General features: G+C 43.6%; 1 protein-coding gene across 1 annotated transcript in view; it reads left to right on the forward strand.

The window, feature by feature from the left end:
- The first annotated feature begins 15,866 nt into the window (after positions 1-15,866).
- GALNT3 (polypeptide N-acetylgalactosaminyltransferase 3) overlaps positions 15,867-25,694 on the forward strand; it is a 69,027-nt gene continuing 59,199 nt past the window's right edge. The window contains exon 1 of the mRNA XM_066575924.1: positions 15,867-16,045. The gene's annotated coding sequence lies outside the window, so the exon portion shown is untranslated. The remainder of the gene's footprint in view (positions 16,046-25,694) is intronic.

A 25,694-nucleotide genomic window follows, 5' to 3' on the forward strand; every position in this document is an offset into this window, starting at 1 on the left:
TTCACGCTATATTATCACCTTTTTCTTGCCACAAGCCAAATATTTTGGATTAAAACTTCAAGTCAGATTTCTTTTCTGAGAAAAGCCTTAATGTTTTTTTTTTTCTTGTTTAGTTTTGACTCTTAGGAAACTGATTTATATGCAATCCAAGAAGCGCTGATACATGCCGAGATGCACAAACCAATTAAGGCTCAAAGGTTTTTACAGCAAACTTCGATGATGGACTGCATGCTAATTAGACAAGTGCTAAATCTCTGCAGGAAGACTGGAACGCACAACCTTGATGGTAATTTAGCTTCTCCTAATAAAACATAATTTTGCTGCTCTCGAATGTTGCAACAAACCAGGCAAATTTTTATAAAAGGTGCATTAACCCCTTCCTGCACATGTATAGCACAGCGGGAGCTATTTCCTACACAGTTGTACGTCTAGCTTACAGCCAACATCCCGCTGCAACGGCCAAAGTTGGAGATCTTTCTGATCCAGACTGTTTAGTCTCTTATATACCAAGGTCAATAGTGGCTATGGCACATAAGAATGTCAACAAAGGAGAAGGCTTCTTTTGTCAAATCACGGACGGCCCAAATAGGTTCCCATGGTAGCGAGGAGCCTAATAAAGCCCACCAGGGCTGCCATAAAGTGCATATTAGCTGTAAATTGACAGGCAATAATGGACTGGAACACAAAAGTATTCCTGTGTATTATTATTATTACTGTAAAATTAAAACCATAACTAAAAGTTCCCTAGAGAGACAAAGAAGTCATAATCTTCATTAAAGTTTAAAGAAAATCACAAGAAAGACATTTTACCCCATAAAAACTGCATTTTATTGAATAAAAGCGATAACTATAAAAAAACTTAGTATCATCATAATTGTTACAATATTGTTATTGAAGTGACAAACATAACTTTAACCTTTGATATATTTTTCAATGTTTCTTCAAATGTTACAGGCAAAAAATGCAACTTATCCAGCAACAAAACAAGCAGGTATACAGGTACGGTATTGTGCAAAAGTTTTAGGCAGGTGTAGAAAAAAATGCTGCAAAGTAAGAATGCTTTTAAAGTGTTACGTTTTTTTGTCAATTAACAAGATGCAAAGTGAAGGCTCAGTCAGATGAGTGTTGTTTTTTGTGCACCTTTTTGCGCAGGAAAACTCTGCTCCACGCATGTTAAAAATGTGCGTGACCGAAGCTCCGTGCCCATTGCTTTCAATGAGGCTGACGCTTCTGCAGCCGGACACATTGAAAGAAATAGGATGCAGGCAACCCCTGCAGTGATTTTCGGAGATGTGCTTGAAATATAAGCCCTTCCCTGAAACTCATCCCTAGCTGCTGTAAAAAAAAAACATATCTATATCACCTTCCGTCGCTGTCGGAACTATGACGCGTCTTCTCACTTGGTCCCTGGCACTGTTCTGAAGCACTTTCTGCTAGCTGGAGATTTAAAAATCCCTGCCTCCAGAAAGTGCTGAATCTGATTGGCTGAGCGCTCAGCCAATCACAGGCAGTGCCCAGCTATTCATTGAATGACAGCTCAGTGTTGCCTTTGATTGATCGTGGCACTGCTCTGAAGCACTTTCTGCTAGCCGGAGATTTAAAAATCCCCGCCTCCAGAAAGTGCTGAATCTGATTGGCTGAGCGCTCAGCCAATCACAGGCAGTGCCCAGCTATTCATTGAATGACAGCTGAGTGCTGCCTGTGATTGATCGTGGCACTGCTCGGAAGCGCTTTCTGCTGGCCGGAGATTTCCGGGCGCACGGATGTCCTATCTTTTGTATATGCCAGTATTTTGCACCTGTAAAAGACAGACATCTGAACACTACATAGGGAACCAATGGTTCTATCAGACACGCTTTTTTTTGCGCATGTAGGTGCACGCAAAAAAATACTCGTCTGACTTTGCCCTGAATGAACAAAAGGGAAATCTAAATGAAATCAATATTTGGTGTGATCGCTCTTGGTCTTTAAAACAGCATTGATTCTTCTAGGTGCACTTTGTACAAAGTCAGGGATTCTGTAGGCATTATAGTCAGGTGTATGATTAACCCTTTATACCAAACAGGTGATAATGACCATTTTCATATGGACAGTTAGGTTGAAACACTGTGAAACTGAAACAGAAACTGATGTGTAGGAGGCTTAAAACTGGGTGATGAACAACCAAACTCTGCTACAAAGGTGAGGTTGTGGAAGACAGTTTTGTCACAGTTCAAACACCATGTCAAGACTGAAAACAGCAGCAAGACACAAGGTAGTTATACTGCATCAGCTAGGTCTCTCCCAAGCAAAGATTTCAAACAGACTGTGGTTTCAAGATGTGTTGTTTAAGCTCTTTAGAAGAAGCACAAAAGAAAGGGCAATGTTGAGAACTGTAGATAGAGGATGATGTCCAGCAGTGCCATAAGCTCAGAACTGGTCAAAGCTAGTGGGACCCAGGTACACCTATCTACTGTTCAGTGAAGGCTGGGCAGAAGTGATCTTCATTGAGAAAATGCAGCCAAAAGTCAAACCTTCGACATATAAATAAGGCAAAGTGACTCAACTATGCATTAAAACATAAGAACTGGGGTGCAGAAGAATGGTAGCTGGTGCTCTGGACAGATGGGTCAAAATTTTAAATATATGGCTGTAACAGAAGGCAGTTTGTTCGCCCAAGTGTGGAGAGCAGAACAATGAGTGTCTGCAGGCAGCAGTGAAGCATGGTGGAGGCTTGTTGCAAGTTTGGGGCTGCATTTAAGCAAATGGGATTGGGCATTTGGTCAGTATTAATGGTGTTCTCAATTCTGAGAAATACAGGCAGATATTATCCATCATACAATATCATCCAGGAAGGCATCTGATTGGCTCCAGATTTATTCTGCAGCAGGACAACCACCCCAAACATCCAGCCAATGTCATTAAGAACTATCTTAAGCGTAAAAAATAGGGAGTCCTGGAAGTGATGATATAGTCCCCACAAAGCCCTGATCTCATCATCATCCAGTCTGTCTGGGATTACATGAAGAGACAGAAGCATTTGAGCAAGCCTACATCCATAAAAGATCTGTGGTTTAGTTGTCCAAGATGTTTGGAACTGCAGGCGCTGCTCCAATTGGATTCAACTGTGCAGAGAAAATCTGCAGTAGTCAATCCTTCTCACAAAGCTTTCTCAGTATGAGTGTTCCCACAGGGAAGGATATCACTTTACTGAAAACACTTATCTAACTGATCATATTTGCTGATAAAATAATGATTGGGGGAGGGGGGTATATATCTGCTAAATAGTTTGACTATAAGCTATAAAACTGATCTTAGGAATTAATACCTTATTTCTCCCAGTAGCTGAGAGTGCCTTAAGGGCTTAGGCCTCTTTAACACGGGCGAAAGCAATATTCTATTGGTGTTCTGTGCGTTATCGCTGCATTTTCTTACTGCGAAATCCCCAGGGGCGTAACTATAGAGGATGCAGGGGATGCGGTTGCACTCAGACTCAGGAGCCTTGGGGGCCCCGTTCCAGGTTTTGCATTGACGCCCAGGAGCTTCAAGTTACGTCTCTGGATATCCCGATTTTGTTTCGCTACAAAGTCTTGCGAATTTCTAGCGCTCTTTTGCAGGGATTTTCCGGGGGGGAAGCTTAAAATGTAAAATAAACTCTAGCTGCATAGAAAACAAATACATCACCTAAGAGGCGCTGTCCTGCTCCGCGACACATCTCATCAGGTCCCCAGCAGACTTCCTTGTAGTTTTCAGCCAGCGCTTCTGGTTAGGGGTTCAAAATCCCCGCCTCCTGGAAGGTCTGGCTGTGATTGGTTCTCGAGCTCCATGACTCAGCAAATCGGAGCCCATGCTCAATGAACCAATCACAGCCATTCATCGTGTGATGCTATGCAACACATAGGAAGGTTTCATTGGGAAATATGGACTACAAAACCTTGCAAATTGCGGCAATAATTAGTAACCCATGATTTTTTTTCTCACAATGTCGCAGGCTACAAAACATCGCTAATTTGAAGGAACTCATAGAAAAGCATGAGCTTCACATACATGCAATTTTGTCACCCATGTGAAACCAGCCTTATTCACCCGTCCATTGCCACGTTTGGTCATGTGAATAGCTTAGTTGGCTATTATGGGACCTTGTGCTGTCTGTAGAATACATGGACAGCACATACACCGAAAATACAGCCGTGTCAATAAGCCCTTAAGAGTTAAAGGGATTTTCCGAGTTAAAAATACTTTAATTTTTTCACTTCTCATGCTAAAAAATAACAAAAGATGCTGTATGCACCTGCACTGGCTCGTCACAGCTGCAGCTCCGCACCTCTGTACACCACAATGGGTTTACAAGCTGCAAAGTCAGTCTGTGAATTCAGCGTCACAGACTATTGCAGCCAATCACAAACCTCAGTGGTGGGCTGTTGAGGTCTGTGATTAGCTAGAGCAACCTGTGATGTCTTCCCAGCGGGCAGTACAGATGGGCAGCACTGGAGTTTTGGTGACCAAGGATGGGTAAAAATTGCAGCAGCGAACCATCCCTCTCTGGGGAATGTACAGAACTCCAATGCATTGTACAGAAAGGCTGTTCCTGCTGTGGTTGCGTCTTATTCTGGCTGTCCCACACCATGAACAGAGAGTGAAGAATGGGAGATAAGGAAGGAAGTGAACATCACTGCATCGCTTACATGGAGCAGGAGGTGCCGTAGGAATGGAGGTAGTTTTTTTCTTTTTCTTTTTCTTTTAAAAAGTACTTAAAAATGCACTGTGTTTTCCTGAAAATAATAGCTACCCTGATTTTTCAGGCTTTTCGTGAAGGAGCTTGAAATATAAGCCCTAACCTGAAAATAAGCAATGGCTAAGTTACATTAAAAAAGCAAACAATACATTACCTAGCAGCCGTGGTCCAAGTCCTCCTGGTCTTCAGAGCTCCGCACGATTGCTTGCAGCCCTCAGCCGTCGACAGAAGATCGCTTCCTGGTTCTGGGATTTATAGATCCCACCTCCAGGAAGCGATGGCTATGATTGGTTCTCGAGCGCTGCCAGCCAATTAATGCAGTGCTTGATGAAACAATGTGATGGCTGTGATTGGTTCATTGAGCACTGCACTGATTGGTTTTCCAGCGATGCTCAGCCAATCAACAGCCATCGTATTATGGAGGCGAGATTTTTGAATTGGCCAAACAATGTAGTGCACGAAGATGCCATCCCTGCGATGATCATTCCTTTGCTTTTACACAGAAAGATCAGGGATCGTTCCGGCCCACCTCCATTCGCAATAAACAGGCAGTCATTTTTAATGAACGACTGCCTGTTTACATATGCCAATCCGTCACTCAGCTTTTACACATAAAGAAACTGAGCAAGGAATTAATTTAGCGTTCATCTTTCAGCCGTACGTATATTTAGACTGAACAATAATTGTTCAGATTCTTGCTCATTGCGAAAATCTAAATTATTTCTTATCTCGAATAATAGGGCCCTAAGCTTAACTAATCACTGTAGCATGTCAGATAAGGATATACAGGCCTCCTATGAGACACGGACTACAGGTGACCACCTGTTTTGCTTCTGTTGTAATCTACAGAGGGTGGGCAAAAACATGGAAACACCTTACGAAATGCATGCCTTTAAATTAGTCTCTACATGTTTTATTTACAATCTCACATAACTTAAGTGGAGGGAATATGACACAGATGCTGCCGGGTAGAAGTAAGCATCTTCCCGAGCAACAAGGTTCCATTGGTCAGGGGTTTGAGCCACTCAGCTGCTGTTGCCAGCCAGAGCAGGGCAAGAGGTAAAGTAAACACAAATTTGTCAAGAAAACTCTCAGCCAAGCAGGGGTCAAAAGACCAGCTCAATACTAATGATTAAAATCCCATGCACTTTGTATGGTGTTTCCATATTTTTGTCCACCCCCTATATTTCCGAAGTTTGAAAGTATTTTGCAAGTTTTTCTTTTAATGAAAAGACTTGGATGACTGTGTAAATGCAGTGACTAGCACACAGGAGCCAGGAAACATGAGTAAGAGGCGCAGAACATAAGAGATTATAATTATACCAGCCGTCTGCTGCCTGCTGCTATTTGCTTGAGGTTAGTGCTGGATTTAATTCACAACTGGTTGGAGATGATTCACTTAGGAGTTGTCATAACCATCAACTCACTGCGTCTGTGACGAGCCAGAGCTCTCCGACTGTAGTCATCAGATGATCCCACGGATAGCTAGAATTACACAAACATACAAAAACATTACCGTGGGCCGCACAGACAACAGCCATATATTCCAAGTATAGGGAAACTAGTTCACTATGGGAAGCTCTACTACTGCAGTGACCTTCCAAGATGTATCAATGGGGAGTTCTCAGAAATGCTCCTAGTGACATGTTACGGAGGGCGAACGTGTACCCACTTCTTCATTCAGGTCAGCAGTTTTAATTAGGATCGATGGGACGACATTCTGTGTTGATACATTTCTTATTGTATCTTTTTAGCAGTCAAAACTCCATTTTTCGGGGTACATAGATACAAATTAGCAAAAATGGAGACTACATTGACGCAGACGACTTTTCTATTTGATTTTCGAACCAAAATAGAACACATTAACTTCAATAGGAATAATCACATGGGGTTTGTATTTGGACGGACAGCAGCGTTTCCTATTTTGGTGCAATTATTGTACAAAATTTGCTCATTGAAGTCTGTGAATGCTTTTAAAAAAACGGATTGCACTTGTACGATGTAAGTGCGATTTCTTTTAAATGCATGTAACCATTGTGACCATAAAGTAAAAAAAAAATTAGGCCCCCCCCTTAACATGATCGTATGCGTATTTGTGTGTGACTCAGCTCAACTTTTTTGCGCACTGAATGAGCCTTTTTTTGTGTGTCAGCATATTTTGCTGTACTTTTTCCACCCATAAGACATGTTCATTTACGCTTGGCAAACGAAAATGCACCAATGGAAATGGCTAATTCGTCTAATGAGTTCCAGATGTGTTCTTTTTCCAGCAGAATGACACAGCGTATTACGCGACTCCTAGTGTATTTTGCATGCATTTACATGCCCCCATTGACTTTTTGGGGGGGTCTTTGATGCGCAAATGCACAGGAAAATTGAGCATACTGTTTTTTGGGGGTTTTTTTGCGTGACTGAATTGTGCATGAAAAATGTGTATGTGAATGAACCCATTGAAATCAATGGGTTTTATCTGTGAATTGTGTGCAGAAATTCACACGCAAATACGCCTTTGTGAAGGGAGCCTTTAGGGAGCTTTTTTTTTATGCATAGGTGAAAAAACCTGCATAAAAACTGGAAATCAAGCTGAAAAATTGCGAATTGCACAAATATCAGACTCAGGCCTCTTTCACACGGGCTGCAAAACACATCTATGTGAAGCTCATGGTTTCCAGTGGGTTCTTTCAGGCTACAAAACATTGCTCATGTAAAAGAACCTAAAAAAATACATCACCTAACAGCCCCTGTCAGGTCCGCTGCGCGTCTCCTCTTCAGCTCTGGCAGACTTGCTCGTAGTTTTCAGCAAGCACTTTCTGGCTTAGAGGTTGAAAATCCCCGCCCCCAGGAAGCACTGGCTGTGATTGGCTGCACTTGAGAACCAATCAGAGGCAGCATACTGAATTGCTCTGATTGGCTGAGCTGCACACAGATTATAATTTGTGGTGAAAATGTAATTACCTATTTGTATCTTGTATTCGAAGAACCATGAATGTTCAATGTATAAATTATGAGAATTGTATAACTTAGTCTTATAGACTTGCTGGAACCATGTTACTGTCTGGACATAGTATTACCATTGTCTAAAGAATTGGTCTTGTGATTCTATTGTCTAATTATTCATGCAAGTCATCATTGTCTTAAGATCTGAGCTGGGGCACTATTTATATTCGGAGCTTAGTGCTGCCATTGTTTTAAGAATCAGCTTTGTTTGCCTGATCTGGTCCCATTTGAGGAATGGTCACTTCAGATTATAACCTTTTCCAACAACTCTCTGCAATGCAAATACTGCTAAGGGCTCTTTCACACGGGCGTTGCGATTTTTGGTGCATCGCAGCTGAAAATTACATGAATAAGAGGCAGCTGCGAACAAGTCGTGGCTGCATCTCCCATTTTCACACCCTTTCAGATGGCTGCAGCCCGGAATACCATAGGCCGGGGGTAGAGAGTTCAGCTCTGCTAAACTTCCTCCTCCTTCGTTCCCCCTCTCCACCCCTTGCCAGCTGCCAGCAAAGGGAGGGGCGGGAGCTTAGCAGAGCTAGTCACTCCTCTTCCCCCCCAGCGTATGGGAGCTGCTGGTAAGGCTAGGGGGAGGGACTTTAGCACTGCTAAACTTCCTCCCACCTCCCTTTTTCCAGCAGCTCTCATAGGAATCTATAGGACAAGCCAGCATATTCCCGCAAAAGATAGGACAAGACCTATATTTTCTGGGCGTGTGTAACATCGGTCGGCTGAAATGCGCACCATATGCAATATCTTTTAGGGCTGGCAATTTTTACACACCAAAAAAAATCGCCCATGTGAACAAAAGCATTGGAATCCAAGGCTTCAGATGGTCGATAAAAAGCTTGTGTGAAAGTAGCCTAAGGTGTATAAAAGACAGGAGAAGGTTTAGGGGAGTTAGAAACATTTTGGAGCTGTATGGTTCTCAAGAGTCCCCCCTGTTCTCTGACTTTTCACCGCTGCTTCTCCGGTTGATGCACAAATCAGATGAAGCAAACATAAGGCTCTTGGTGTTGTGGGGATTGTACTATTATTTTGGTGATGTAACCCTTGTTTTAGATATGAATTATTACAAACAGTAAACACAATATCACCTATTTTATGTAACTTAGTTTTATTTTTATCACTTATTCATTTGTATTAAAAAAATTGTATTGTATCAACCCACTTGTCCTTCTTTAAAACCGTATCCGAACCTGTTTGATAAAACATACCCTAAGGCCGGTGTCACATGGGGGTAAGCCCATTTATATGCATAATACTCTGTGCAAATATTCAGATTCACATAGCCGAGAGCAAGATCCTCCGGTGTAATTCGCCTACGGAGTCGTCTGTACGTTGGCATGGCCCATTCTTGTGTGAGATGTTCTACTACGTGACCTCCCACTCTGTCTACCCAAATCCTACAGTGTCTTTTATGTGGACCACAAGTCAGTACATTCCTATGAGAGTCACGCTGAGTCACTGCATGCTCAGCACTTTATAATCAACGGCCCACCATAAATGATCATGCATGACACATCACCCATTGAGAAGAATGTTTCAAACCTGAAAATTCCTGAAAAGCAGTAAAAATAAGAAAAAATCCCAGACAAGTAATGGTTAATAAGTCTTTCCAACGCGAAGACCGAGAGCTTTAGAAGTGCAGTAACAGTGATTACCGGATCAGCAGGCTCTGTCACTGGCTTGTGATAATAACAAGGATAACATGTGGTTACCACTATGCTGAAATCAGTCCGGTACTGGACGTCGCCCAGATGACCTCACATTTCCAGGCAATGACAGGGAATAGTCTGTAGCTGCCTCAGACCCGAGTACTGCCAGTTTAATTTGCAGCAGTATGCCTCATTACTAAAAGCTTGCATTAGGGGAGCAGAAGTATCTTTCATCTTAAGGCTAGGGCTCCACTGCAACATAACCCATGCAATATATTGTGATGTGATCTTGTGCCATCTCAGAGCGTATACCATCTGCAATAGTGGTAAGTAGGGGAGAATATTCTAAGTGTAAACTGTTAGAATTTTTGCAATTTTTCCCATATAATGTCACATGATTTCATAGAAATGCACTTTGTCAAAAATTCTAAATCCTGCCCATAGAAGAAGTTGTCATTTTGCTGCAAAATTTGGCATGCAGTTACATCTCAGGCAGATATGCAAATGACTAGAGTTGTGGTGTGATTAGTTGAACGGTCTTCCCACCTGAGGTCCTAAAATCGGTTCCAGCCTTGGCCTATAAAAAGTCTCTCAGAGGCTCCTCTTGTGTGTAGTGACTTCTTTTTCCGCTTGTGTAGACTTCGTTGACCACTAGACGCCTCTACAACACAAAGAAAGAGATTTTGCCAAGTTAAAGTTTGAGAAGAGTAACATTATTGGAATGGGAGAAGCTGGATGGCTGTATCGAAGAACATCCTGCCACATGGGTTATTCTGACCGTGATGTGGGGGCCAGTGGATGTGTGAGGGCTTGCATATTAGGTGACCGGACTCGAGACGGCCCCAACAGACCACCAGTAGAGAGGATCATTTGACAGTTCGATAAACATCTCAAACTATTTCGTTGCCTGCCATCCAGAAACAGGTGACACCATCATTACAGGCCCTTGTGTCTGTCAGAACAATTTCCCGGAGCTTGGCTGAAGGACACTTGGTGCCATGGTGCCCATTATGTGTGCTGTCTTTGACACCCACCCAAAATCACCTCTGTTTGCAGTGGTGTTGTAAACTCTGCGGAGTGGAACCTGGCTGTCTTTAGCAACGAATCCAGGTTTAGTTTGGGCACTGCCAATAGATTTTTCATGTCTGGAGAGCAAGGGGTGAGCGCCTCAATCCTACCTTGACGGGGAGCGGCACACTGTCCCTACTGCTAGTGTGATGGCTTGGGGGGGCATTGCTTATGTCAGTCACCCCTAGTAGTGCCGCAGGATATCTTATGGAACCTGTATGCCTCCATGCCCGCCAATATCACATCTTGTATCCAAGTCAGAGGTGGTACAGCAGGGTACTAGAGCCTCCATGCGCACCTGTATCACATCTTGTATCCAAGCTAGAGGCGGCCCAACAGGGTACAAGTGCCTCTATGCCCACCTGTATAACATCTTGTATCCAAGCTAGTGTCAGCCCAATAGGATACTAGAGCCTTCCTGCCTACCCGTATCACATTTTATACCCAAGCTATAGGTGGCCCAACAGGGTACTAGAGCTTACATGCCCGCCAGTATCACATCCTGTATCCAAGCTAGAGGTGGTAAAACAAGGTACTAGAGCCTCCATGCGCAACTGTATCACATTTTGTACCCAAGCTGCAGGCGGCCCAACAGGGTACTAGAACTTACATGCCTGCCAGTATCACATCTTGTATCCAAGCTATTGGCAGTACAACAGGGTGCTATAGCCTTAATGCCCGCCTGTATCACATCTTGCATCCAAGAGAGAGGCGGCCCAACAGGGTATTAGAGCTTCCATGCCCGCCTGTATCACATCTTGTATCCAAGCTAGAAGCGGTACAACAGGGTACAAGAGCCTCCATGCTCGCACATATCACATTTTGTATCCAAGGTAGAGAAGGTACAGCAGGGTACCAGAGCCTCCATGCCTGCCCGTATCACATCTTGTGTCCAAGCTAGAGGCGGTACAGCAGGGTACAAGAGCCTCCATGCTCGCACATATCACATCTTGTATCCAAGCTAGAGGCGGTACAGCAGGGTACAAGAGCCTCCATGCTCGCACATATCACATCTTGTATCCAAACTAAAGGAGGTACAACAGGATATTAGAGCCTCCATGCCACCCCGTATCACATCTTGTATCCAAGCTAGAGGTGGTACAACAGGATACTAGAGCCTCCATGCCCGCCCATATCACATCTTGTGTCCAAGCTAGAGGTTGCACAACAGGGTACTAGAGCCTTCATGCCCCCCTGTATCACATCTTGTATCCAAGCTAGAGGTGGTACAACAGGGTACTAGGGCCTCCATGCCCTCCCGGATCACATCTTGTATCCAAGCTAGAGGCGGTACAACAGGGTACTAGAGCCTCCATGCCCACCCGTATCACATCTTGTATCCAAGCTAGAGGTGGTACAACAGGGTACTAGAGCCTCTATGCCTGCCCATATCACATCTTGTATCCAAGCTAGAGGCGGTACAACAGGGTACTAGGGCCTCCATGCCCTCCCGGATCACATCTTGTATCCAAGCTAGAGGCGGTACAACAGGGTACTAGAGCCTCCATGCCTGCCCGTATCACATCTTGTGTCAAAGCTAGAGGTTGTACAACAGGGTACTAGAGCCTCCATGCCCACCCGTATCACATCTTGTATCCAAGCTAGAGGCGGTACAACAGGGTACTAGGGCTTCCATGAACACCCGTATCACATCTTGTATCCAAGCTAGAGGCGGTACAACAGCATACTAGAGCCGCCATTCAAGTGTTTGTTTTCTGCAATAAACTATCTTTTTGCTCTGATATTGTAATCACTTATTTATATCAATTTAACAATCACACAGAGAAAGATTCATTCCATCCGACAACTCCATCTAGGGGAGGGATTTTTTTTATGACAGTGTATTTCCTGATATTCTTGGGCCTCAATAGAAAATCTGTAGTAGGTTCCTCGGGTCTCATATATAATTTATAGAACTGGCCACCTCATTTGAGATAGAGGGAGCATTTAGGTTCATCAGCCCAGCTGAAACTGCAACTTCTGCACCCACTACAGCTACATCACTGTTTTTTTTTTCATTCAAAACTGAAGACTATACTTGATGTATGGGGGGCACACTGCTAAGTAGTATATATTCCCGTATGATGTCAGACTTCTGCGGTCCTCCATTGTCCATGAAGGTAGATGACTGTCTGAGGCCTTGGTCCTGAATCTGGGCAGGTGCCTAATAGTAGACCTGAGTCCATTGTATGGAGCAGGCAGATGCATGTCTTTCATTGTAAATTCTTAGTCCAGCTTTTGCAGAGTTGTGCCCTACTCTCAAAGTACTGCCTAACTCGATTGACTTGGGCAGCATGGTGGCTCAGTGGGTAGCATTGTTGCCTTGCAGCGCTAGGGTCCGGGAATCAAATCAGACCAAGGATGACATCTGCATGGAGCTTGCATGTTCTCTCCATATTTGCATAGTTTTTTTTACGACAATTCTTCCAGAATTGTGACTTTTTGGGCTTTTACACTCGGTCTGGTCAGCGGGGATAGCCTTGGAAGCTGGGGCTGTGCAGGCTATCAGACTTCCTATAATGTACGCTAAAAACTGGAGAACATATTGCTAAAACCTACGCCAGCTCAGAGATGTGGCAATGGTTTGAGTCTGGAGCACAGAGGTTCTGCCAGATGCCACAAATGTGGTCAGAGGCTTGCGCCTCTTAAAGGGGTTGTCCAGGGTTAGAAAAACATATCTGCTTTCTTCAAAACACAACGCCACCCTTGTCTGTAGGTTGTAGTATATTTTTTTAATAACTTCTTATTAATGGATATCTATCTTCATTGTGTTATTTGGATGAGATAACAACTCAGCTCTGCTACATCTGTGCTTGGATAGATAGATAAATATCAGCTAAATAGATGTAAATATGATATTATGGAAATTACTTAGGACCAGCCTATAGATGTCTGAGACCCTACATGGCAAAAGTAATATTAGCTTGTAAATGAAAAGCAGTCAACTATGTATTATTTGCACATTATATAGACGTTTAAAAGATAGATATACACAATATGCCTCTCCTTTCTAAAATATTTATCTATCTATCTATCTATCTCATATCTATCTATCTCATATCTATCTATCTATCTATCTCATATCTATCTATCTCATATCTATCTATCTCATATCTATCTATCTCATATCTATCTATCTCATATCTATCTATCTCATATCTATCTATCTCATATCTATCTATCTCATATCTGTCTATCTCATATCCATCTATCTATCTATCTATCTATCTATCTATCTATCTATCTATCTATCTATCTATCTATCTATCTATCTATCTCATATCCATCTATAGCTATCTCATATCTATCTATAGCTATCTATTTCATATCTATCTATCTCATAGCTATCTATTTCATATCTATCCATCTCTCTCTCTCTCTATCTCAGACAGAAAAAGTAGCATTGTCTTGTTAAAGAGAATCAGCCTAGTATCATAGTTGTCCATCATCCTGAAATTCATGGACAGTTTTTGTAAAAATAGGGCCTTTTTTAAGCTGGTGGTATTTGAATAGGTTATTGTGATATTAAATGTCATCACCTTACAGGTTAAAGTAAATGCTGGTAATTTAGTGCAGATCAGTATACTCAGCCGTGGACATAAATCACTTAAAAATAATCTTTATCATTCAGTATGGTTTTCCGATCTGCCCATAAAAAATGCTGTCTGTCCGTAATTTTTGGATAAGTTGTTCAGAAAACTTCAGTATAGGATGGATGGATGAATAGCTAGCTAGATAGATAGGCAGATATGAGATAGATATAAGATAGAGAGGTATGAGAATATCTGTCTATCCATCGTTCCATCCATCTATCCATAACTTATATAGAAAACGTAGCATGATCTTGTAAATGAGAAGCAGTTAAGGTATCATTATTTGTACAACATACAGAATTTTAGAATTTAGATCTGTTTATCCTTTCCAATATCTATCCATTAACTTAATTTATCTGTCAGCCGTCTTCTACACTTATGCATAATGAGCAAAGAATAATACATGACTACTTCTCATTTCTAAGATAATGCTATTTTTTCTAGCTAGATATAGCCAATATCTGTCTATGCTTTCTTTCCAAAACCCTACATAAAAAGGAGAATTATCTAGTAAATAAGAAGCAGCCAAGTGGTATTCTTTTGTACAAAATACACAAGTTCAGAAGTTAGATAGATATGCGATAGATAGATCATATCTATCTATCTATCTATCTTCTACACGTCTGCATGATGGGCAAAGAATAATTTTTGGCTGCTTCTCATTTATAATTATACTTTTTCTTTGTAGGGTCTGATATAGATCTAATCTCTGTATATCCTTTTTATCTCAAACCCTTTACAGAAAAAGTAGTGTTGTAAATGAGAAGGAGCCAAAAATAATTCTTTACCCATCTTGCAGAATCTTAGAAGATGAGTAAGTAAATTGATAGATATCAGATATCTATCTCTCTCAAATCTCTCTCTCTCTCTCTCTCTCTCTCAATTCTATCTATCTATCTATCTATCTCATATCTATATATCTATCTATCTCATATCTATCTATCTGTCTATCTCATATCTATCTATCTCATATCTATGTATCTATCTCATATCTATCTATCGCATATCTCTCTCATATCTATTTATCTATCTCATATCTATCTCTCTATCTATCTCTCTGTCTCTCTCATTTGTCTATCTCTCTCATCTATCTACCTATCTGTCTCTATCATATCTATCTGTATATCTCTCTCATATCTATCTATCTCATATCTATCTATCTATCTCATATCTATGTATTAATTTGTCTCCTATTTATCTATCTCATATCTATCTTATGTCTATCTCATATCTCTCTCATCTGTCTCTCTGTCTCTCTCTCTCATCTGTCTGTCTCTCTCCTGTCTGTCTCTCTCCTGTCTCTCTCTCTCATCTGTCTCTCTCTCTCTCCTCTCTCTCTCATCTCTCTCTCTCTCTCTCATCTCTCTCTCCTGTCTCTCTCTCTCTCTCTCTCATCTGTCTCTCTCTCTCTCTCTCTCTCTCTCTCTCTCATCTCTCTCTCTCTGTCTCTCTCTCTCTCTCTGTCTCTCTCTCTCTCATCTCTCTCTCTCTCTGTCTGTCTCTGTCTGTCTCTGTCTCTCTCTCTCTCATCTCTCTGTCCCTCTCATCTGTCTCCTATCTGTCTATCTCTCTCATCTATCTGGCTATCTCTCTCATCTGTCTAACTTCTGTACATTGTGCAAAGAATAACACTTGGCTGCTTCTCATTTACAAGATAATACAACTTTTTCTATATAGGGTTTTAGATAGATAGATCTAATTATCCATCCATTCATCCATCCGGATCCTCCTGTTCTTCCACCTGTATGACAGGTGAGGGCGTCGGGCAGGTAAGTGTGACGCCTGCGCACTAGTGACTGTCGCAGCCTCCTCTTACCTGGGTCCAGCAAAGCGGAAGCGAGAAGCGCAGCCTCCTGCTCCCCGGCTGCCGCCACCACCATCATCCTCGCCACCTCCATCCTCCGTCCTCCCCCGGATCCTCCTCCGTCACCTGCCTTCCCAGCACGGTCCCGGAGCCCGGCACAGAGTTCCAAAGTCCGGCCAAGTGCGGAGCGGAGCTGCCCTCCTCCTCCATCACTGTGAGTACAACTTCCCAGAAACTTCGGGACTTCTCGTACTTCGTCTCCTCTCCGTCAGCGGGGTGGGGGACTACAAATGCCAGCAGACCGGTGGGAGGTGTAGTTTTACAACAGGTTGCCGACCATTGATTTACTGCTGACCACATAGGAGACAAGCAGTGGGGATGGTATATATTATATCTACTTCTTGGGAATAAGGGAAGTTTCGTAACTCTTTTCTTTCACTTGTGCAAGTTCCTTAAGATGACTTTTAGTTAACTCTTTCTGTGCCACATCCAGGTAGTAACTTCCATAGTGCAGGGTTACTATATATGATCTTCCTAATTTAAAACACCCAGAATGACACTTATGCAGAAATTTGATATCAATGGAAACAGAAACTGAAAAAGTTTCTTTGTTGCACAACATTAAAAATGTTCTCCACATCAGAGGCGATCACTGTGACCCCCTTTGTCACCGGACACGCATGGAGCCTGCAGTCAGGTTCCTGCTATATACATTGTAGCGGATCATGAGTGACGGATGCAATGGATTCTATGATAGGTACTCGCAGATCATGGCGGGCGGTACAGGGGGGCACGCAGACTCTAAGGGCTTCTACCCACCAGCGTATTTTTTAAGCTGCGATATCGCTGCATTTTTTCAATGGGACTTTTTCATGTTAAAATCGCATTGCACAAAAATCGCAGAAGCACAAACTTACGATTTTTGGTATAATGCGATTTTAACATTAGAAAGTCCCAATGAAAAAAAGCAGCGATACCGAACCTTTTAAAAAAACGCTAGTGGGTAGAAGCCCTATGGCTGCCTGTCCACGGGTGTTCTTGCATTGCGTTATCCGCAGCGATAATCCGGCTGTGGGTAACGGAGTGAACGCTCTCCATAGCGTTGCTATGGAAAGCGCAGCCCCCTGTCCACGAGCGGAGAATTATAGCGATTCTCCGCTCGCAGGGTTCAATTCACGGCATGCTCCGATTTGCCACGATTCTCCGCGGTGAGCCTATTTGTCAGGTAGGCTCACCGCAGAGAACTGACAGCTCTCCCCCTTCATCCCCCGCTGCGAAATATCGCTAGCGATATTCCGCAATGGTAGTGGACAGAGGGCCTTACACTTCCTTAGAGAAAAAAATCACAAGTTGTTCGGTCCGAGGATTGTGGAAGTTAAGGAAGAAGTTCACTATCACCACCACCACCTGCACTGCCAATCTATCTCTTTGGTAGTTGCCTATTGATTCCGCCCCACCCCCACCTTCCGATTCTGACATTGTTTGTTGCCCAAAAAGATGGAAGGCAGCTTCATCCCTAAACACTAGAGAGTCCATGAAACCATCGCTTTCCATTAGTTTGCGCACTCACACAGAACGTCGCCGCGCTTTGTCGCCCGGTTTCAGGGCCGGTAACAGTTGCATTCGGTAGGGATAATGCAAACGTTTGCTTCCACACAGTTGGCGGCGGAATGTCCGTTTTTCTGCTTGCTCTAGTGGTGGAATTCGGAGGACTTTGTGTGAAACTTGCACGGACGCGCTCCGCTGTTTCCACTCTGACTGGTTGGTGTCCAGATGATTTTTGCTTACAGATGCAACCTTTTTCCTTAAAACTCGAGTACCGCTTACAAATTGTACGTCCTCTTAATGGCTCTTCGCCCAACGTTGTCCAAAAATGACGTTGCTCACTAGTAACAGACTGGTAGACGTGAAAATCAAGGGCACAAAACGCTCTCCTGGCTTCGTTGGCAGCCGGTTTGTCTCATATCCCCCAGCCACAACTACGGCAGAATAAACATTTTGGGCTTCCTCTTGCAGAACTGTCTACCATAAGACTGTCCTTGTTGCCCGTTGCAACCAATCACAGTGCAGCTTTCTTTGTGCCTCTGCAGCTTCAGAAATGAAAGCTGCGCTGTGATTGGTTGAACAACAAGGACAAACTTTTGGTAGACTGTTGTGCTAAATGAAAACTTTTGAGTTTCTGTCTTCATTGATATCAAATTTCTGTCTCTTAGTGTCATTAGCCGTAAGTTATAAGGGTTTCACTTCGGGAAGATCACTTGTAATAACCCTGTATATCGCCGCCTCTTGTCAGGTACAGATGAACTGCAGGTGAATTTGTCATTTCTTGTCTCCTGTGCAGTCACGTCTCTGAGGAGAGTACTGTAGGTACAGGGTTCCCCTTTAATTTTGACATTAGTAAGGATATCCAATGGCAGCTAATGCTGATCCCACTTTTTAATGACATTTCTAATTGACGTGTTATACGAGGAATTCATGGAAACCTTTTGGGGGCAAAATGGTGCTTGCATTGTCACAATCTTAGATTTACCTCCTGCAGTCCCATGTAAAACCACTAATAAAAATTACACGTTCTCTTGAACTATAGATGTAAGACTGAACTCTGCTACATCGATGAACAGAATAATGCGAGAACCTAAGATTTGGTTCATAGTTAGTTTACTGTAGAGGCTTTTAGAAATACCGCAAAGTTGCTCTTTTGGAGGGTTGTGACCATTCCTCACTGTACTTACAGAATGTATGTTCTTGGATGTGACTGTCGCTGGTCTACACATCTTCTTTGTGCACCACTTTGATGTCACATATATAGAACAGCTGGATCTTCTACCAGTCTGATCCCTTGTTTGCTCCAAGATAGAGGTGTGTGGCAAAAATGTCTTTCAGGCTCTGTATACATTGCGCCCGAGTCTACCCTATACACTCAGGAAGTATATGTCCATGTCCATACAGGGGCATTCTTCACCAACAGGGATCCATTGGAAAAGAAAAAGACCAAAAAATGCACCTGTCCACAGGAGTTGGGGTGCGCTGTGCTCATGATATTTGGGGGCCCAACAGCCAAGCAATTATCCTTCAAATAGGTAATAAGCGATTTTGGTGAGATATCCATTTAATATTCCAGAACTTTGTTAACTTTTTCTATCAATGACAGCAGGTCATTAATAGATGATTGGCAGAGACCTACTGCTTGTCTTCCCACCGATCAGCTGATTCATGGAGCTGCTGTTACTGCGGTTAGTGTAGGAAACGGAAAGCGCTGACCATAGCGCAGAGGTTCGGGTTGATATTGCAGCACAGTTTCCTTGAATTTAATGGGAGCTATGCCTGCAATACCACCCTGGGCCTCTGCGCTATGGTCAGCACTTTCTGCTTCCTCCACTGACTGTTGTCACATGGCAATTAGCTGATCGGTGGAGATCCAAGCAGCAGACCCCTGATGATCATCTATTGATGACTTGTTGGTCATCAATACAAAAAGTTAACAAATTACCCCTTTAAATAGGTAGTAGAGAGACAGTTACTGATGCAATGCAGGGGTGGATTAGGAACTTAAAAATGGCCCTGGAAAAAAATCTAAATGTGGTTTCGTGTAGGTGGGTCAAAATTACTAGCTGACCCTGACCAGACTGGTCTATGACCTGAGCAGCCTACCAGGATTTCTTCCTGTAGAACCTATGGCCAGTCCACCTCTGGCGTAGAGCGCTGCGTTATGAGAAGGACTGTCTACAACCACATTGCCATTGCTGAACAGCAGTAAGGTTCTGGAGTGAGCTGTACCAGGTACCACAGAAGCTGAATGGACCTAAGAGATATAGTAGACCTCTAAAGTGCGAGAGAGGGTGCTTGAGCCAGCGAGGAAGAGGAGTCTTCCTACACAACCAACTAATTGTGTTTGACATGCTGGCGCGATATGTGTTGTTGGTGAGATGTTTAAAGGGGTTGTCCAGAGTTGAAAAAAACATGTCTGCTTTTTTCCAAAATTAATGCAACCCTTTTCCGTGGGCTGTGTCTGGTATTGCAGCTCAGGTCCCATTCACTTCAATGGAGCTGAGCTGCAATTCAACACGCAACCCTATGGACAAGGGGGGCGCTATATTTGGAAGAAAGCAGCTATGTTTTTCTAACCCTAGACAAACCCTCTAAGGAGAACTTGTCATCACCTAAGAGCACTTTAAACGAAGTTCATAGGCTTATAGACTTATAAGGCAGAGGTATCCAAAGATGTGCCTTTTATACTTACCTGACTCCCTGTTCCCTACTGGAAGGGAAGTCAATATTATTCCTGGAAGTCAATATATGCATTAGACTCATCGCTGTTCTCTATGGGTAGACATGTGCCTGACTGCAGAGAGGAGTCTGATGCACAAACCAAGTGTTGGGTCCCAGAGCCAACTGCAAGGGAACATGGAGCCATGTAAGTATAAGAAGCTCATTCCTGGTCTCCTTATCCTATAACCCCATAAACTTAAGGTACCTTTACACGGGACAACTGTGCCGCTCAATGCACACAGTGGTATCTATCAGCGCTGACACCCGGGGGAACGATGAGGGAGGTAAATATAGCACTTACATCCCCGGACTCAGCAGGTCACCTACTTTCAGACTATAGACTTAGCCTGTAGGGCTAAAAGTAGGTGACAGATTCCCTTTAAGAACTCCTGACCCTATTCCTTATCTACTTGGTTATAACTAGACTCAATACATACAAAATTATGTCTAGATAGAAACATATACTGTATGTACAAAATCATCCTAACTCATCAGCCAAAGACAATATCCATCATGGAAAAACACAGGACAATGATGAGAGGTCGAATACTGACAGGACGGATGCGAACTGTCACAATGTCACCAGTGTACACTGGAGCTGATAACAATGGCTGTATTCTATACCGGGGACATGTGCTTGATGGCAACTAAACAAGGCTGATGCAGAATAAATCAGCTCAGCACTAAAGAGGCAAAGAGTGTAGCAAAAACCTAATAAAAGAAAAAAAAAAGGTCTATTTTCAATCAGCAAACCTGCAAAATTGGTAGGTTGCGCAGCAAATTCACAGATCCGGTGACGGATTAATGTAAATTTGATGGTATATTTTGGATTTTCTATCTTTTTGGTAATTATGTGCAGAAATTTCTGCTTTTAGGGTTACTTTACATAAAGGGGTTGTCTGGTTTTATGTAAATAAAGCTTTAAGTGACTGCCTGGACAGGTAGAGGATACTTCAGTGGTGCGGCCCTCGTGGACTAGCCATTGTTCCTAAGGAGGGCTGCCAAATCTTACATATTACACGGGCCAGCCGGAGAGGAAATGGGCAATATGCAAAGCCGGGGATAGTCTCCATCTATATGGCTAGCAGCAGACTACATGGCCGCATCCAGACATCTTTATGCAAAGGTGCAGCTACATTGGTGACATTCTCTAAGGGCACCTAGTGACAGATATTGCATTTGTGTACTTAACCTAACGTAGATGCTGAAAGCTCCCATTAGTGTCTCTGTAGGCCCCCCGATCATTAAACAGCTCTTTGGTCTCCATCATGTAACCCATTGTAGACCTTCTGTTCAGGATACCTGTTCTTAGGGTAATATTAGGTATGCTGAAACAACAGCCACAGGCAGATGTAATATATGTGTGTATATATGGGAGCACATTATTGTGTGTAAGCCTTAAAGGGGCTTTCCAGGACTTACAGAAAAAAATTAAAAGGGCTTACAAAAGGCATTTACAAAGAGCGCAGACTAGAGACCCCCCATTTACAGGGAACACAGACTAGAGACCCCCCCCCCCCATTTACAGAGTGTACAGACTAGGGTCCCTCATTCACAGAGAGTGCAGACTAGAGAACCATTTACAGAGTGTACAAACTAGGGTCCCTCATTCACAGAGAGTGCAGACTAGGGTCCCTCATTTGCAGAGAGTGTAGACTAAAGCTCCCCCAACCATTTATGGAGAATGCGCACTAGAGCCCCCATTTACAGAGAGCACAAAATAGAGAACCCCCCCCCACCATTTACAGAAAGTACAGGCTAGAGCCCCAACCCCATTTCTACAGACCAAAGCCGAGCAGCACCGATACTTGCCTGTCTGTTTCTGTACTCCTTTTCCCTGCCAGATATCTCCTTAGACAGCGTCCTGATGGCGAAGAGCACAGGAATTGGTAGAGGTGGGTATGATTTAAAGACACAGGGTACCCAGGAGATTTTTCTGGTCTTCCAGGAGATTTCCCATTTTCCAGGAGTCTTATGGACATTCTGATTGTTCGACTAGCCATCAAGTTGCATCAAAGGGCCTCTGAGAAAAGATCTGGAGTCTGATTTCCTTTCTACAACTTTCATTGATATTTGGACGATTCGGATTTCAAGCTGTGGATAAAAACCACAAAGTCTGAATATAATTAATGGTGGTTAGCAGGTCATTACGGGCTGATGAAGGGCTGGATATCTGTCTGCGAGGCAGGTAATTCTAGTCTATAGACATTTTATAATTATGGCATTTCTTCCTTTGAATTGTTGAAAAGAAATATGTTCTCAAATGTTGTCACATGATTGTCACCGTGTATGCAATGCTACGTAATAACCACTCAGGGATTTCTCTGATCTTACTGGGTGAGTTGGAATAACAGGCATGCAATACTTCAGATATAGGAAAAAACCAGCAAATATCTTCAACTCTAGATGATCTTTCATTCTATTTCATTCACAAGTTCCTGGGCTGCAATGAGAAACCAGTAACGGGCTCATCATCTGCCATGCGCCATTTATAATACTGCTGGCAAATGGTGCCCAAACCCATGTGAGAGTGATCAATGAGTGGATCAGGTTGTCATGGGAGGTGGTGAGTTCTCCTTCAATGGAAGTCTTCAAACAAGACAGTCATCTGTCTGGGATGATTTAGTGATCCTGCACTGAGCAGGGGGTTGGACCCGATGACTCTGGGGGTGCCTTCCAACTCTACCATTCTATGTTGAAATCTGCTGATTGGAGAACTTTATACAATAATAGAAAGTTGAGGATTTTGGTTGGTCAAAACTTGCAGACCGATGTATGCGATTTAACTGCATTATCCCACCCGCAGTAGAAGTGATGGTATATCTAAAGGGTATGCCATCTTTTCCTGATCACTGCTGGTCTAAATGTCTCAAAATGACAGGACTGCAGCATTAGTTCATCACTATAGCTCTTTCACAGTTTTTTCGGAATCAGTAAGGGTTCATTCTGTGGGAATAGGAAGTGATGTCATATGCTAGTCAGTTCTTCTGGTGGGAAGGGTATATCTCTCTACCCTTTTACAGGGCATCTTCCCCTCATTCCAGAATTTGAGAATTGCTTTAAAGGGTTGTCCAGGACTTCTACTATTGATTATCTATCGACAGTATAGGTTATCAGTAGTTGGCTGGCGGGAGTCCACCAGTGGGATCCCCGTCGATCACCTGACCACCAGGCCTGCTGTCAGTGCGGACAGCACTAGAAGCAGATAGTGCTGTCAACATTGCAGCAGCTAGTTTCGGTATTGCAGGTATAGCTCCCATTAAATTCAATGGGAGCTGTGTCTGTAGTATAAACCAGCCCTTTGCAATATGAACAGCACTCTCTGCTCCAGAGCTGTCCTCACTGATGGCTAGGGTCCTAACTAGTAAACCCCAGCCGATTAAATATTGATGACCTATTCTAACGAAGGGCCATCGATAGTAAAAATCCTGGACAACCCATTTAATAACCGTTCTCTATTAGGAAAGAGTCTCTCTCTCTCATAAGGAATATAAAGAAAAAAGTATTTTTTCATAATTTTTGCGCTTTTTTTCCCAATTTTTTTTACATCTGATTGCACAAAACAAAGGTCCAATGTATCCCGAAAATATTTTAAAAATAAGAAGGATGATTAAGACATTAAATAGTTGTAATAGATGCAAAACTGCTGACAGCTCTATGGGGAGCTGATTGTAATCATACCTGTGCGAAGCTTCTTACTATCTGCAGCCCTAATAAAATCAACATTCGTTCTATGGCATGTGCCGCCCCGACTGCTCTAAAGGCCGGCCTTGGCTGCGAAGTGCTGTCCTCTCTGGCCATCGGGCTGTGCCACAACTCTGATTGACCGCTGTAGTGTCCAACCAACTCAACACTACAGCTTCTAACTTTGTGCTGCTGTTCGGATTTGATAGGTTTCCTATAGGCCGCTTTCACACGGGCCACAAAATTGTGTGACTTTGTAGCAATGTGACATCGCTACAAATCGCATGTATGAGAAGCTCATGGTTTTAGGCCGGCTGCACACGGCCGTGACGGGCTCCGCCACGAAATTCCGCGGCGGAGCCCGTCACGGCGCCCCCCAGGAGACCCCATACTTACCTGCGGATCCGGCATCCTCGCTCCCGCATGACGCTTCCCTGCCTACCTCCGCCGCATCATGTGACACACCCACCGCGTCAGATGACGCGGCCGGTCATGTCACATGACGCGCCGGCGGTGGTCGGGGAAGCGTTTTCACGCTATCTTCCGCTGTGCTACAGCGGAAGATAGCGTGAACGGACGGCTTCTATTGACTGCAATGGGAGCCGTCTGCGCGTACACCCGCGGCAAATAGAGCATGCCGCGGGTGAGGACAGGTGAATTCACGGTGTGGAATTCCGCTGTGGAATTCCGCACCATGAGCACTGAGCTATTAGGTTCAATAGAACCTAATAGCTGCGGGTAACGCAGCGGATTTTTGCCGCGAATTACGCGGCGGAAATCCGTTCGTGGGAAGGAGGCCTTAAATGGGTTCTTTCACATGAGTGATGTTTTGGAGCCTGCAACATTGCTAGAATACAAAATCGCGGCATGCTCTATCTATACAGCATTTTTTTGTAGCCCATGTTTCCCTATGGACCCTTCCTTTCTGTTACATTACACAAAAACACTTTTTTTTAATGCAGTGCAATGCAACTTTTACAGTAGGAATTCCTACTGTAAAACCACTAAAATAAGCCCTAGCTGCATAAAAAAAAAAATACATCACCTAAGCGGTGCTGTCCGACTCCGTCACAGGTCTTCAATGTTCAAAAAAGGCTTCCTGGTCAGGATTTGAAAAATCCTGCCCCCAGAAAGCGCTGCCTCTGATTGGTTCTCAAGCGCAGTGCAAGATGAACCAATAACAGCCATTCATTGCATGACTGTTGTGATTGGTTCATCGAACGCTGGCTTTGATTGACTGAGCTGTGGTGCTCGAGAACCAATCACAGACAGCACTTCCTGAAAGCAAGGATTTTGAACCTCCAATCCAGGAAGCCTTGCTTAAACACTAAAGACAAGTGCCAGAGATACAGAGAAGACCTGTGCCAGAGCCGGACAGCACTGCTTAGGTGATGTATTTGTTTTTTTTCTTTATCCAGTGTGAGGGATTAGCGTTTAGGATCGGTAGCAACCTGGGCATAAGCAGTAAGAGACAGTGACACATAGGATAAAGTCTTTAGTCCAGGCTTTGCCCGGGTTTATTTCCAAGCAAACAAAAGCAAAATACAGGCCTTAACATCAGGCAAACATAACGTAAATCCTGCTCGTCTGAGCACTTACTATACATGGAGCGTCCCTGTCTACACACTGGTAACACAAATGGCTCCTGCACACAGCCAGCCAGGACTCTCAGACCTGCAGAGGTCTCAGCTCTCCTCCTGGCCCTGTAGGCCCAGGCTTTATAAGGCCTGGTACCAGCCCCACCTGGTACGTGGGAGTGACCATCCCACCCTTCACTTTGGTCACTCCAGGAAAAGCCGGCCCGGATTATGCGGCTTGGAGCCACTTACTTACTACAACGTGTTAGTAGCTTAATGCTACTAACACTATACTGCCGACTTCCTCCACCGAGCCCAGGCTGCTCAGTGGCA

This window comes from Eleutherodactylus coqui, chromosome 8, assembly GCF_035609145.1.
Source record: "Eleutherodactylus coqui strain aEleCoq1 chromosome 8, aEleCoq1.hap1, whole genome shotgun sequence".
Lineage (NCBI taxonomy): Eukaryota > Metazoa > Chordata > Amphibia > Anura > Eleutherodactylidae > Eleutherodactylus > Eleutherodactylus coqui.